This window comes from Mobula birostris, chromosome 5 (genome assembly GCF_030028105.1).
Source record: "Mobula birostris isolate sMobBir1 chromosome 5, sMobBir1.hap1, whole genome shotgun sequence".
In the NCBI taxonomy this organism is placed as follows: Eukaryota; Metazoa; Chordata; class Chondrichthyes; order Myliobatiformes; family Myliobatidae; genus Mobula; species Mobula birostris.
The window spans coordinates 153,917,173-153,931,224 of record NC_092374.1 but is presented as its reverse complement, the minus strand read 5'-3'; positions in this window follow the sequence as shown (position 1 = coordinate 153,931,224).

Below are 14,052 nucleotides of genomic sequence, written 5' to 3'. Positions count from 1 at the left end.
TCCTAAATTTCATTGTTTTAGAGAGATTATTGAAATGCTCCTGCATGCAGTATAAAATTCATCTGTTTTGCTATTAGCCCATAGGAGCAGACTGTCTGATTGCAGGTAATGCACACTCTTTCAGAATCAGAGAGATATAGGCAGCATTTACGTGTTCATAAAGCTCCCAGACTTAACCGACATATGTTCATTAACAGGAAGAAACTGCATTCTGTCATTGCCCACTATGTGCATCACGGATCCTTTGTAAAGGTCATTTCTGGGCTTCTGGTAGTTCCCATAATACTTCGATTCTTAGCCAGTCTTAGTAGCTTAGCTTTCAGGCTGCACACTGTCCTGAACGATGGGATTTCAGGTCATAAGTGCTACCCACTGCTGGTCACCTGGCTTGAAGTTCTTAGATGGACAATCACAGGCATGTCATAGCCAGGAGCACATTCAGGGTCATTATAAAGCTCCTCAAAAAGGGAATCCATGGCCTGCACAATGCTGGTGGCTTTTCACAATGTTCAGGTAGGTAGTGGCATCATTACTGTATCACCATGCCATGCAATTTTGTCATCAGACATTGCTCAGGAAATATCCACAGCCATGACAGTGCATGTGGAAAGGGAAAGAGGCAGGTGGAGAAGAGTGAAAATTGGGGGAAGGAGGAACAAAAGAGAAAGGAGCATATTGAAAGGATGATAGAGTGTGGTGAGTGTTCTGACTGATTGCATCACGGCCTGATATGGGAACTCCATTTCACAGGAACACAAGAGGCTAGAAAGAATTGTGGACTTAACCAATTCTATCTTGAGTACATTGCTCCACCACTGAGGAAAAATACGAGAGACAAAATCTAAGGAAGGTGACATCCATCATTAAGGACCACCACCAATGGGCCATAGCCTCTTCTCACCGCTGCCATTAGGCAAGAGGTACAGTAGCCTAAAGACTATACCTCAAGGTTCAGTGTGGTTTCTTCCCCATTGACACCAGGTTTTTTGACTGACGTGAGAAAGCCAAATTTTGCCTTGAACTATATCTAGCTCAATTTCCACTAATCTCGCAAACGGCAACAAGATCATCAAACCCCCACACACAAAAAAAACAAATAATGTAACCAGCAACAAAAACATCAACCCTGCTGTTTGTAAAAAAACAAATCACACCAAATGCAACAAGAACATCAACGCACCCTCCCACCTCATACACAAAAAACCACATGCGAAAACTAAAACAGAGAACATAAACCCCCCCCCTCCCCCAAGGATCATTGGAGTGGTCATGTGGATAATAACAGCATTATCCAGAATGCTGTTTTTATCAGGAAGCCCTACAACATGTACCGTACCACTGGAAGTGGAAGCTGAAGGAAACCACTTGTCCCTCTGGACCTTGCTGATTGGAATTTGCCATGTAAACAAGTAAGCACCACAGATGCCATACATTTTGCTATCATTTTTGTTCAGTCATTAGCTGTTAAATGCTTCTACAAAATGAAGTTTCATTACGCTTTTTCTTTCTCAATTTCTAAATGTTTTTCAATTCTTGTGATCAATAGTAAATGACGTCACGTTCTACTCCACTTGAGTTTGAGGCTATATGGAAATCTGTGACCTATGTCCTAACCTATGTCATTCTATTCACTACTAATTTTGATTCCGAGATACATCCTGCGAATGTGCTGGGACACATATCAGTGATGTAACCTGGGGTCGTCGGGTGTTTCGGGTCTTTCAACATCAGACACCCTCGCCCAGGTGACCCAGCCGGGGATGATCAGACCCCAGCTTGTGTCCCAGCAGCACTGGCCCACGGATCTCCTCTCCTGATCCATAGCCATGTGGAGTCTCTCTCAGCAGCCTCTGTGATGGTCCTGATAGCTCTCCTCTTGCCAGCCCCCGTGATGCCAAGTAGGGTGTAGACTCTGCAGAGTGAGTGACCAGCAAAACCCCTGCACCTGAATTCGATGGGCTTGCAGCGAGCCCTCCAGCCTTGCCTCCAGCATTGCTCCACCAGCTCCTGGTACTTGGCCCGCTTCCACTCATTTGCCTCCTCAATGCGGTCCTCCCAGGGAACTGTCAACTCGACGAGGACAACCTGCTTCGAGGACACTGAAGAAAGGACCACATCCGGCCTCAGTGAAGTTGTTGCTATTTGATCGGGAAACTTCTGCTGCCTCCCCAGGTCAACTTGAAGCAGCCAATCTGCTGCGGTGCTAAGCAGGCCCGATGATGATGCTGGTCTGGGCTGACGTAGGGGCTGTGCTCCGGCTCTGACAAAGGAGATGTTCTTCCTCTGACCACTCTGTTTGCTGGTGGTCATGGCCATCGCAGTGCTCTCTGCCACTGCCTTCAGCACCTGGTCATGACGCCACTGGTAGTGAACTTCCCCCAAGGCTTTAGGGCAACTGCTAAGGATGTGCTCCAGTGATCCTCTTCCTGGACAGAGAGGACATGCTGGTGTATCGCTCTTGCTCCAGACATGAAGGTTTACAGGGCTTGGCAAGACATCATAGACAGCCTGGATCATAAACTTTTTGCAATGGGGTTCAGACCAGGAGATTTTCTGCTCCAGCGCACCTTCCCACCTTGTCCATGCTCTCTGCTGCCGCATGCCCACCATCCTGCTATTCCTCTCCTCTTCATCGCCAGACCGCACTTCCTCCAGGACTAGTTGGCATCTGTCCTTGCCTTTGGCCTTGTCACAGCGAGGTTGTGAAACAGAGCCCAGCCCCGCTTGCCCAGTTGACACTGTCCCCACCAGAGCCCTGTGACTCATCCAGGACTCTGCTATCACCAACCCTTCCTGTGCCTTCCACTTCCTGCCCATATGGCCTGCTGACATGGGATACAAACTCCAGTCCCTGAATGTAATTGCCCTGAGCCTGAGAAGCGTGTGTTCAACTACATCAATGCTGAGCTCTGAGCCCAACGTTGTTTGTCATTTACTGTATATAAACAATTTTGACAAGAACATACAAGGCATAGTTAGTAAATTACACACACAAAATGCTGGGGGATCTCAGCAGGCCAGGCAGCATCGATGGAAAAGAGTAAACAGTTGACGAATCAGTCCATTTAAACACCTAGTTCTATTGACCTGCACTGGGACCATAGTCCTCCATGCCCCTACATCTATGTACCTATCCAAACTTCTCTTAAACTGTGAAATCGAGCTCACCTGCGCTGGCAGCTCCTTCCACAATCTGGTGATCCTCTGAGCGAAGAAGTTTCTCCTCATGTTTCCCTTAAACTTTTCACTTTTCAACCAAAACCCATGACCTCCAGTTGCAGTCCCACCCAACCTCAGTGGAAAAGATTGCTTGTATTTATCCTTTCTATGCCCCTCAATATTATAGGGACAGTGCCTTCTCCTCTGCCATCAGATTTCTGAACGGTCCATGAGCACGACCTCAGTATTTTGTTCGCTTTTTGCACTGTCTATTTATTTGTTTTTCTTTATTTATTTTATATTTCTTATTGTAACTTATAGTAATTTTATATGCATTGCACTGCACTGCTGCCATAAAATATCAAATTTCATATCATATGTCAGTGATTCTGATTCTGCTCTTGGTTTGACTTCCCAAAATGGAACTCTTTGCATTTATCTTAATTGAAAGCCATTTGCCATTCCTCAGCCTGCTTACATTACTGATCAAAGTTCCCCTGTAATTTTTGATAAGTTTCTTCACTGTCAACAAAACCATCTACTTTAGGAAGATCTACAAAATTACTAACCATTCACAAACAAGAGAAAATCTGCAGATTCTGGAAATCCAAGCAACACGCACAAAATGCTGGAGGAACTCAGCAGACAAAGCAGCATCCATGAAAAAGAGTAAACAATCGATGTTTTGGGCCGAGACCCTTCTTCAGGACCTTGGCATTCATCATTCAAGGCATTAAATGTAGGAGTTGGACATCATATTGCAATTATACAAGATATTGGTAAGACTGCACCTTGAGTACTGTGCAGTTTTTGTTACCGTGTTTGAGGAAATATGTCATTAGGCCGGGAAGAGTGCAATGAAGACCTACAAGCATGTTGTCAGGATTTGAGGGCCTGTATTACAGGCAGAGGTTGGACAACCTCGGACTTTATTCCTTAGAACATAGGAAACTGAGGGGTGACCTTATAGAAGTGTATAAAATCACGTCAAGGTCAAAGATAGAGTGAGAGAACAGAGTCTTTTTCATAGTGTTGTGTAATCGAAAACTACCAGGTGTAGGGTTAAGATGAAAGGGAAAATATTTAAAAGGGACCTGAGTGGCAATGCTTTCATGCAGAGGATGGAATAAACTACCAGAGAAGGTGGTTACAGCAAGTATAATAACATAATTTAAAAGACATTTGGACAAGCACATGGATAAGAACTGTTTAGAAGGACATGGGCCAAATGCAGCCGTACAATATTAGCTTAGATGGATATCTTTGTCGTCATGAACAGGTAAGGCTTCATGACTCTAAGATATTCTTCCTGTTGTGGGTTAATTAGAATAGTGCACAATATCTGCTGGAGTTTCGAAGAGTGAGAAGGGATTTGATTGTACGATCTTCTCAGGATGAGTGTGATGAAGATGTCTGTGGTCAGTGCAGACACGTTGGTCCAAAAGGGCTATTTCAGTCTTGTTCAGTTTGACATTCTACTTATTTATTTATTGAGATACGGCACTGAGTGGGCCCTTCTGGCCTTTTGAGCCATGTGCCCAGCAATCCCCCGATTTAATCCTCGCCTAATCGTGGAGCAATTTACAATGACCAATTAACTTATCAACCGGTACGTCTTTGGACTGTGGGAGGAAACTGAAGCACCCGGAGGAAATCCACGCAGTCACAGGGAGTATGTCCAAACTCTTTACAGGCAATGACAGGAATTGAGCCTGGTCCGCCTGTACTGTAAAGTGAAGTGCTGACCATTACACTACCTATGTTTCTATGTTTCCTAGAATTCTCTATCTTACCCTTTATGTCTTACTATCTTAATTTCCTTCTTTATGATGTTCCTTAAAAGTCTCTCTTAGACCATAGTTTTATTCCACTCTCATAATATCCCCTGTTGTGGATTGGTGTAAGTTATCTTCGGTGATGTTCCTGTAAAAATACAAATGGATAATATAGTTGACAACGACAAAACAACTTGATGTTAGGTGACACCAACAATCCTGTCAAAGCACAGGATATTATCAGGAAAATGGAAATATGTGTTTGCAAATTTGTTTCATGTGTGTTTTAGATGAAATAATGGAAGAACAAATTTCACAATTATTGACCTGTATATTAAATATTATTAATTTTCAACCCTAGAATTTCAGCAGCAAATAACAGTTGTACATTTTCTTACTGATGTACAGAAGATTACAACCCTGTGTTTAGCAATCAGGGACTGCTACAGTGTTTAATTTTACCATTATTTCTGAAATTTATTGCCTGGCTCTATTAAGAAGCAGTCAGGTTAAATGGTCATGGAAGGGAGACTAGCCTGTGTGTAAACTCTGTCCATACAGTAGTTCATATGGAATTTTATTTATGCATTTGTTTGTATATCAAAAATGCAGAACAATCTTGTGCAGTTTGTAAGAACTTAGATTAATACATTTAGGCAATTATCTCCTATGAAGTCCTGTTCAGCCATGACCCTTGCTATTCACTGATATATGCTTATAACCAGTTGAGAACGGTTTGACTATTAAGTTGTCATGATTTTTACATCTTGTTGTTTTGCCTGTCCCTATCTCTGTAATCTCCTCCTGCCCTTCAACTCTCCAGGACATCTGTTCTTTTCCTCCTCTGGTATTTTGATGTCCCTAAATGTAAACGCTTCAAAACTGGGTATATGACATAAAATGTGGATATCTTACTGAAGAGCAAGATGCTACTGGAACACACAGACAATAAGGAAATTTACAATTCAAAGTTCAAAGTACATTTATTATCAAATTATATACACATTATACTACCTTGAGATTCATCTCTTGCACAGGCAGCCATAAAACAGAGAAATCACAAAAGAACCCATTTAAGAAACAAACATCAAGCCCCCAGTGTACAGAGAGAGAAAAAAAGATGCAAATAAAAAGTAAGCAAATAGCATTCAAAAAGGAGATTTTACAAAAGGCATAAAGACAGGCATCACTGCAGCTGGAGTAGGGCACAACCTCAGTTCATCAGTTGTATATAGAAACTAGCCAAAACAAACTAGCAATTTTTGATTCTTGAGACCCAGCATGGACGTTGCATCTGAATATTTAGACATGCTAATCTAGGACCCACGTAACAACTATATTCCTGATTAACTTCTTTGTTTTAACAATGACTATGGTTTACTCGTTCTTACTTTTCATTACGTCAAGGGGTATGAGTTGGTTCACCAGAACATCTCTCATGGAGCCTGATCTGTTTCATACCAACACACATAAAAGTTGCTGGTGACCCAGCAGGCCAGGCAGCACCTCTAGGAAGAGGTACAGTCGACGTTTCGGGCCGAGACCCTTCGTCAGTCCTTCGTTGACTGTACCTCTTCCTAGAGATGCTGCCTGGCCTGCTGCGTTCACCAGCAACTTTTATGTGTGTTGCTTGAAATTCCGGCATCTACAGATTTCCTCGTGTTTCTGTTTCATACCCCTTAGTTGGTGAAACATTATGGTCAGGATTGAAACCTATTGGTTATCAGTAACTGTGCTGGGAGCTTAAAAAAATTAAACAATTGACACAAAACTCATGGCAATCTGGGCACGTGAAAATGGTTAGGGAATTGTAGTCTAAAAAAAAGGTTAGAAATGGTTGTTCTTTAACTGGCTCTTCAAACTTTCCTTTATTCACATTCATATGTGCTAATGTGTTGGTTGGAGGGCAGTAACAGCAGTAAGTTCAATGCCAGTGTATGTTTTCACCATTTTCAAATGTTTTAATGATTCTCTTGCTGCTTTCTTCATTTTTTGACGTAAATTTGATTTTGGTCGTATGAAGCAATGAAATTACAATGCTGACATCCAATATAACAATGTTTTTTTTGATGAATCAGAATCAGATTTATTACCACTGACATATGATGCGAACTTTACTGTTTTGTGGCAGCAGTGCTTTCCAAAGTCCACATCAATTCCTTGATCTTGTTTACATTGAGTGTAAGGCGTTGTTATGATACAATTCAACCAGCCAATCTTTCTCACTCCTAAAATCATCCTCATTGCCAACTGAGGTTCTGTCAACAACAGTGGTATGATTGGCAAATTTATAGACACTGTTTGAGTTGTGCCTCGTCATGAGTGTTGGGAGAGTAGAGCAGTGAGCTAAGCATATATGCTTAAAGTGAACTTGTGTGGATTACCAGCGAGGAGGAGATGTTATTACCCATCAACATTGGCTGTGGTCTCCCATTAAGGAAGTCGACAATTCAGTTGCAGAAGGATGTAGAGAAACCCAGGTTTTGAAGCGCGTTGTTTAGTACTGGGAGGACCATGCTGTGAATGCTGAGCTGTTATTGTGCATTGGAGGTCTGATGATTTTCTTTCAATGGGTTCCATGGAGTTTCTTTGTTTCATGGGTGTCTACGGTAAGACAAATCTCGGTGCTGTATACTGCATACATGCCTTGATAATAAATATACTTTGAAAAAAAATGCAAGGGGATTAACTAGGCTATATTTAGTTTTGCTACAAATATACTGGAAATATGATGATGATCCTGCTTGTACAGAATCTAACACTTTGCGTTTGTCATAGTAACATTGCTCCTCCTTTCCTTCTACCTACATAGGGTATCATGTCCTTTTACAGAGGAGTCGATGGTCTGTGGGTTACAGTGTCATAGTGGTTAAGGTTATGGACTATTAGCAGCAGATTTAGACTATTGATTCAGAAATGTAAGTTAAGTGTAAATCGGGTGACAATGGGTAATATGTGTCAATAATATGTTGTAGCTAGTTCCATACATCTCTACTGCTTTTTCCTATGTACTCAAATGCAATGTTTCTTTAAACATTCCTATAAATGCAAATTTCCTTTGTTCACTTATTGATTCTCACAAAGATCAACAAGAATTTATGGTTTGGTCATAATAGAAGTGCTGATTATGAAGCAATGCTAAATAATAATCAATTTATTTTCATTCATCAATAAAATGTGTTCTCACGGGGCACCCTTAACTTCAGACACACCTCTTTTTAAAATGTTCTTATGTGTGCACAAAAGAAACAGGCGATATAATTTTTATTATGCAGTACTACATTACAGAGTGAACTCGGCCAATAAATGTAAGGTATGCCAAACGTCTTTGTCTGGTGACAATAGCCTTCTAATGCTTGAAGTATTTTTCTTTAATAATTACAGTTGTGGAAAGGACACATCGAATTAAAGACGAATGGCAAAAATGTTGTGCGTCATGCTGTTTATGTGTTGACGTTTTATCATCTGAGAACAGTAATTTACTGTCAAAATACAAGTTTGCTGAGATTTTTTAGAACCTGTGATATGATAAAATTGTGAAATAATTTTGAGCATTGAGGTATAGATGTTACTTTTACAAGTTTTCATCACAATGAAAAATATTGTATATGTTCAAAGGGTGGAGACCTCTTGAGGCTATTTTACCTCTTCACTCCATTTTAGAGTCACCTTGACTGCCTTCCCATTAAACATCTTAAAGATCAAAGTTCAAAGTAAATTTATTATCAAAGTACATAAATATTACATTATCGTATACTAACTTGGGAGTCATTTTCTTGCAGGCATTTACGGGAAAAAGGAAATACAATAGAATTTTTTGAAAAACTATGCATTAGCAAAGACTGATAAACAGCCAATGTGCAATAGAAGACAAACTGTGCAGACAAAAAGAATACTGAGAACTTGAATTGTGAAGAGTCCTTGAAAGTGACTCTGTAGGTGATACTCAATGCCCTACCTAAAATGGACTTTCATTCTCTCAGGAGAAGTAACTCCTAGCATCTGTCATAAATTTGTTTAGATTCCTGGAGCCTATTAATGGATTTTTCTCTACCACTTTAGCATATCCAAAAGTATTTTCACATATTTGTTTCTTTTCAAATGAATTATTCTTTAACTCCTCTTGATACATTGAAAGAGGGCACAACTGGCAAGCCCAACCCTCTCTTGTTAGCCTTGGGGAAGTGGTGGTGAGCTGTCTGTGAGATGCTCTACTGTTGTGCACTAAATGGCTACTTGGTAGAATTCCAGGATTTAAACTCAGTGACATTGAAGATACCTTGATGCGCTTCCACTTCAGGGTGACATCACTTGGATGGAAACTTGAAGCAGGTGATCTTGGTTTATTATTGTCACATGTACCAAGATGCAGTGAAAAGCTTTTCTTGCCTACTGTTTATACAGGTAAAAGCATTACATGGTGCACCGAGCTAGAATGAGAGAAAACAATAACGATGTAGAATAAAGTTATCAAAAAAGTGTCATGCAGGTAAGCGTTAAAGTGCAAGATCATAACAAGGTAGATAAGGAGGTCAAGATCCGTCCCATTGTACAAGAGGTCCATTCAAGGGTCTGACAACGATCAGTTAGAAGTTGTCTTTGAGCCCCCTGGTATGTGCTTTCAGGCTTTTATATCTTCTGCCTGATAGTAGTGGGCAGATGTGAGAATGTCTGGCATGGGTGGGATCTTTAATTATGCTAGCTGCTTTACTGAGGTAGCGGGAAGTATATACAGAGTCCATTCAGGGAAGGCTGGCTTCTGTAATGTGCTGAGCTGTGTCAACAACTCTCTGCCGTTTCTTGTGGTCCGAAGCGTTTGCTCTTTTAAATGATTCGGTCTGTATAGTGTAATAGGTTTTAGCAAGTTTTCTGCAATGCATTACATAGCTGTCACACGTTCTGTTTTATACCTACTATGGTATTTCCACTTGATATACAAAGTCTTAATTTGTATTTCATAGATTATTCCTGTTGCCAGATTGTCACATTTCCAATATCACCTCTGGGAACTGCATCAATTGTATGATATGGCTACCTGAGCCGTTTGGATTAACCCAATCCATATTTGGATTGAGATCTCTAAGCATCAGAGTAGCATTTACATTTTACAACAGCACACATCCACGTAACACCTTTAATATTGCAATATGTTCTAGGATTATAACCAAATAAAATGGTACCAGGTAAAGAGATACAAAGACAGATAGCAAAGGACTCTCCAAAGAGGTAGATTTCAGTAGGAATCCTAACAGTTTCCAGTCAAGATGGCATCAAGTTGTGGTCTCACTAAAGGTCACGGATTAGATTGTTTTTATACTTTTTTAATACTTTTTTTTTAGGTTTGTAGGGATGATTTTAGGGTAAGAGATGGGAGTTGGGGTCAGGTTAGAGTTTAGAGATGGGTGTGGAGGCATTAGAGAACAGATCGAATTCTAGTCTCCGCTTCATGTTGAAAGGCCAATGATGAGGATGTGGTCAGATGTTGAGACAAACAAGTGAGGACATGGACAGGTGCCCCCTCAGGTCAACGTGTCATTGGCCATTTCCAAGATCGGGTTCCATGCAGCAGGAGACATGAGTGATGGTGACCCCCTAGGCATGTAAATTGGCAAGAATAGAGTTTGAGGTCCAGTGTTCAGATCTCATCATTAGAGAGACTTCTGTTCAAACCCTAGAGTTCAGGTCCTCATTCATTGTCATCAGTGAGACGTGGGTCGATATTGATGATCAAAACCTGAAGGGTAATCAGAAGTCCAGCTCAAAGCCCAAGCGTTAATTGGAAGTTCAGAGGTGGAGACCAGTGTCTGGAGCCTCGTGACAGGGAATCTCTGTGAGTCTACTGGGAAAGTCAAAGGCTCAATCTCAAAGCCACAAGTCTGCTGGAGGCTGGAGGCCAAAGACAGCCTGTCCTGGAGTTAGAGGACAGTGCATGTGCATGGGAGAGAGGGCTTTTGGGATTGAAGAATGGGGTCTGCTTTTTGCTTGGTATGCTCTGTTCTGTTGTTTTTAGGCTGTCCTGCAGAGTATTGTGGGCATGCTATGTTACTGCTGAAATGTGTGGCAACACCTGCAGGCTGTGCCCAGAGCATCCTTGGCTGTGTTGGTGTTAAGGCAAATGACGCATTTCACTGTAAGTTTCAATATACATGTGATAATTAAATCTGAATCTGAATCTGAAAGACAAAGGTAGGGTGGACTAAAGATCTAGGGAGAGAATTGTTTTAATAGTTTAATATGTTTACTGGTATACTTCTGTATGAACATGATTGTACAACGTCAAGAATGCTTTTAGAACTCCTTCACTTTCCTCCTTGATAAATCAACGCCTTTCCTCCTGGACTTCTAAAACACAATACATGAAACTTAATGTGCACTTGGCAGCCTGACTGTGAATACACTGAGATTGAATATCGTATGATCTTCTTTGCTTCTTCTGTATTTACAGCGGTACCCAGTTAAGTCAGCCAGGTGTTATATTTTACTGTGGTATTTCCCTCCAGTTCCATGAATGCTGCCTACCATCATGAGTGCAATGAATAGATATTCTTCTGTGCTTTGCTGCTTTAACCTAGAGTTGCTGTCACACTGATGAATGATAATGTTTTGATTTATGGTCAGAAAAGTTTTCTTGATTTGATATTCAAAAATGTGTCGGCAAACAAGCCATTGACATTTCTTGACAAAAAAACCTGACAATTGTCTGCTTCAAATCTCAGTGATTTGTTATCACTAGTTATTCAAAACAGGTGGTTTTATATTCATAGAGAGATTTTAACATTGTGAATTCCAGAATTAGTAAATACTTCAAAGACTATCAAATACAATTTTCAGCTAATAAGCTTATTGATTTTAAATTTAGCATTAGTTAATAAATATAATTTGAAAATCAATGTAAAAAAAGCTGTGGAAGCTTGAAACCTGAAATGTAAACAGGAAAATGTTAATAGCATCCAGCACATATGGCAACATCTATGAAAAGAATAAAACAGTCAGCACTCCTGGTTGAAAAAGCTTCAGCCAAACTAAATTCAATTCAATTTAGTTTGTAAAGTTCTGACACAATCTAGGATCTGGCAAAAGTGATATCAATGAGCCTCAATGGGAAGACACTACAATGGCTGGAGTTATAACTTGTGTAGAGAAGATGGTTGTGGTTCTTGGAAGTCAATCATCCCAGCCCTATGAAATCATTGTGGTGGTTCATCAGGAACGTGTCCTTGTCGCAATCATCTTCAGCTGCTTCATCAATGCGCTTTCTTCCACCATAAGGTCCACAGTGTGGACATTCATTGATGGTTGCATAATGTTCAATTCCGCTCGCTATTCCTCAACCAACAAAGTAGTCTTGGCCTGCATAAAATAAGACCTAGACAAGCAGAAGTTGATAGGCAGCAAGTAATATTTTTGCCACAGAAGTGCTAAGCAGTAACTATCACCAATGAGAGTGAGTCATTCTTCTAACCCATGATATTTAATAGCATTCTCATTACTGAGACTCCACCATCAATCTATTCTGTATCAGCATTCACCAGTAACTTAACCGAAACTTTCATTAAAAGAGCATGACTACAAATGCAGGTCAGAGACTGGGTATTTGGCTGTGAGAAACCGATGTCCTGACACCCTAAAGGCTTTTCACTATTTTCACGGCCCAAGTCAGGAATGTGATGAACACTCACAAGTGCATGGCATTTACCGGTCAAAGCTCCTACAAACCTGTCACCTCTACAAGACAGCAGATGTGAAGGGACACCCACTTGTTGCTCCCCCCTCGAACTCACACATCACCACAGTCTGGAACCATGATGGAGATCGGCAGCATCTAAATTCCGGAAGGCCTTACATAGCCACAATGAAACAGATCTTCTTCTGATGGACTTTGAAGTTTAAAAATATGGCTCTCCGTGACCTACACAAGAGCAATGTGGGATGGGTGATAACTGATGGCCTTGCCAGCAACACCCCAACTCTGAAAGGTGAATAAGTAAAATGAATAAAACTTAGGAAATAGAAGGTATGGGCTAAACGCTGGCAAATGGAAATAGCTTAGATGGGCATTTGGTCAGTATGCAACACACACAAAATTCCGGAGGAACTCAGCAGGTCAGTCACCTATGGAAATGAATGGATAGTCAACGTTTCCAGCTGAGACCCTTCTTCAGGACTGAAAAGGAAGGAGACAGATGCCAGAATAAAAAAGTGGGGGAGGGGAAGGAGGCTAGCTAGAAGGTGATAGATGAAGCCAGGTGGGTGGCAAAAGTCATGACCTGGAGAAGGTGGAATCTGATAGGAGAAGAAAGTGGGCCATAGGAGAAAGGGAAAGAGGAGGAGACCCAGGGGGAAGCAGTAGACAGGTGAGACGACGTAAAAGGTCAATGTACGGAATGGGGTGAGGAATTTGTTTACTAGAAGGAGAAATCAATATTCATGCCATCAGGTTGGAGGCTATCCAGATGTAATATAAGATGTTGGTCATCCACCCTGAGGCTAGCCTCCTCTTGGCACAAGAGGAAGCCATGGACTGACACATTGTAATGGGAATGGGAATCAGAATTAAAATGTTTGGCCACTGGGACGTCCCACTTGTGGCAGATGGTGCGGAGGTGCTCGATGAAGCCATCCCCCAACTTATGATGGGTTTCACTATTGAAGTGGAGGCTGCACAGGGAGCACTGGACACAATAGTCAAAACCAGCAGATTCACAGGCGAAGTGTTGCCTCACCTGGGAGGACCACTTAGGGCCCTGAATGGAGGCAAAGGAGAAGGTGTATTGGTAGGTGTAGTACATACTGGTCAGTATGTTCCAGTTGAGCCAAAGGACCTGCTTCTTTGCAGTAGGTTTCTCTACAAACTCTAAAAGCTAATCTGTGACTTGATTCTCAATTCACTTTATACTTCGCTGTTATTTAAATCATCGGTTTTCCGATACATTGGTTGAACTGTTCCTTCTATAGCTGCCAGCTCGTCTACATTCACAAAAAGAGTGTATACACTTGTGCTCTTAAATCCATACATCGACTCTTAAAATCAAATTATGAACACCATCAAAGGGTTCCAATCAGCAGCTCTCTCAGATGACTACTGGCTTTGAAGCTTTTAATTTTTGGAGTGCTTTGT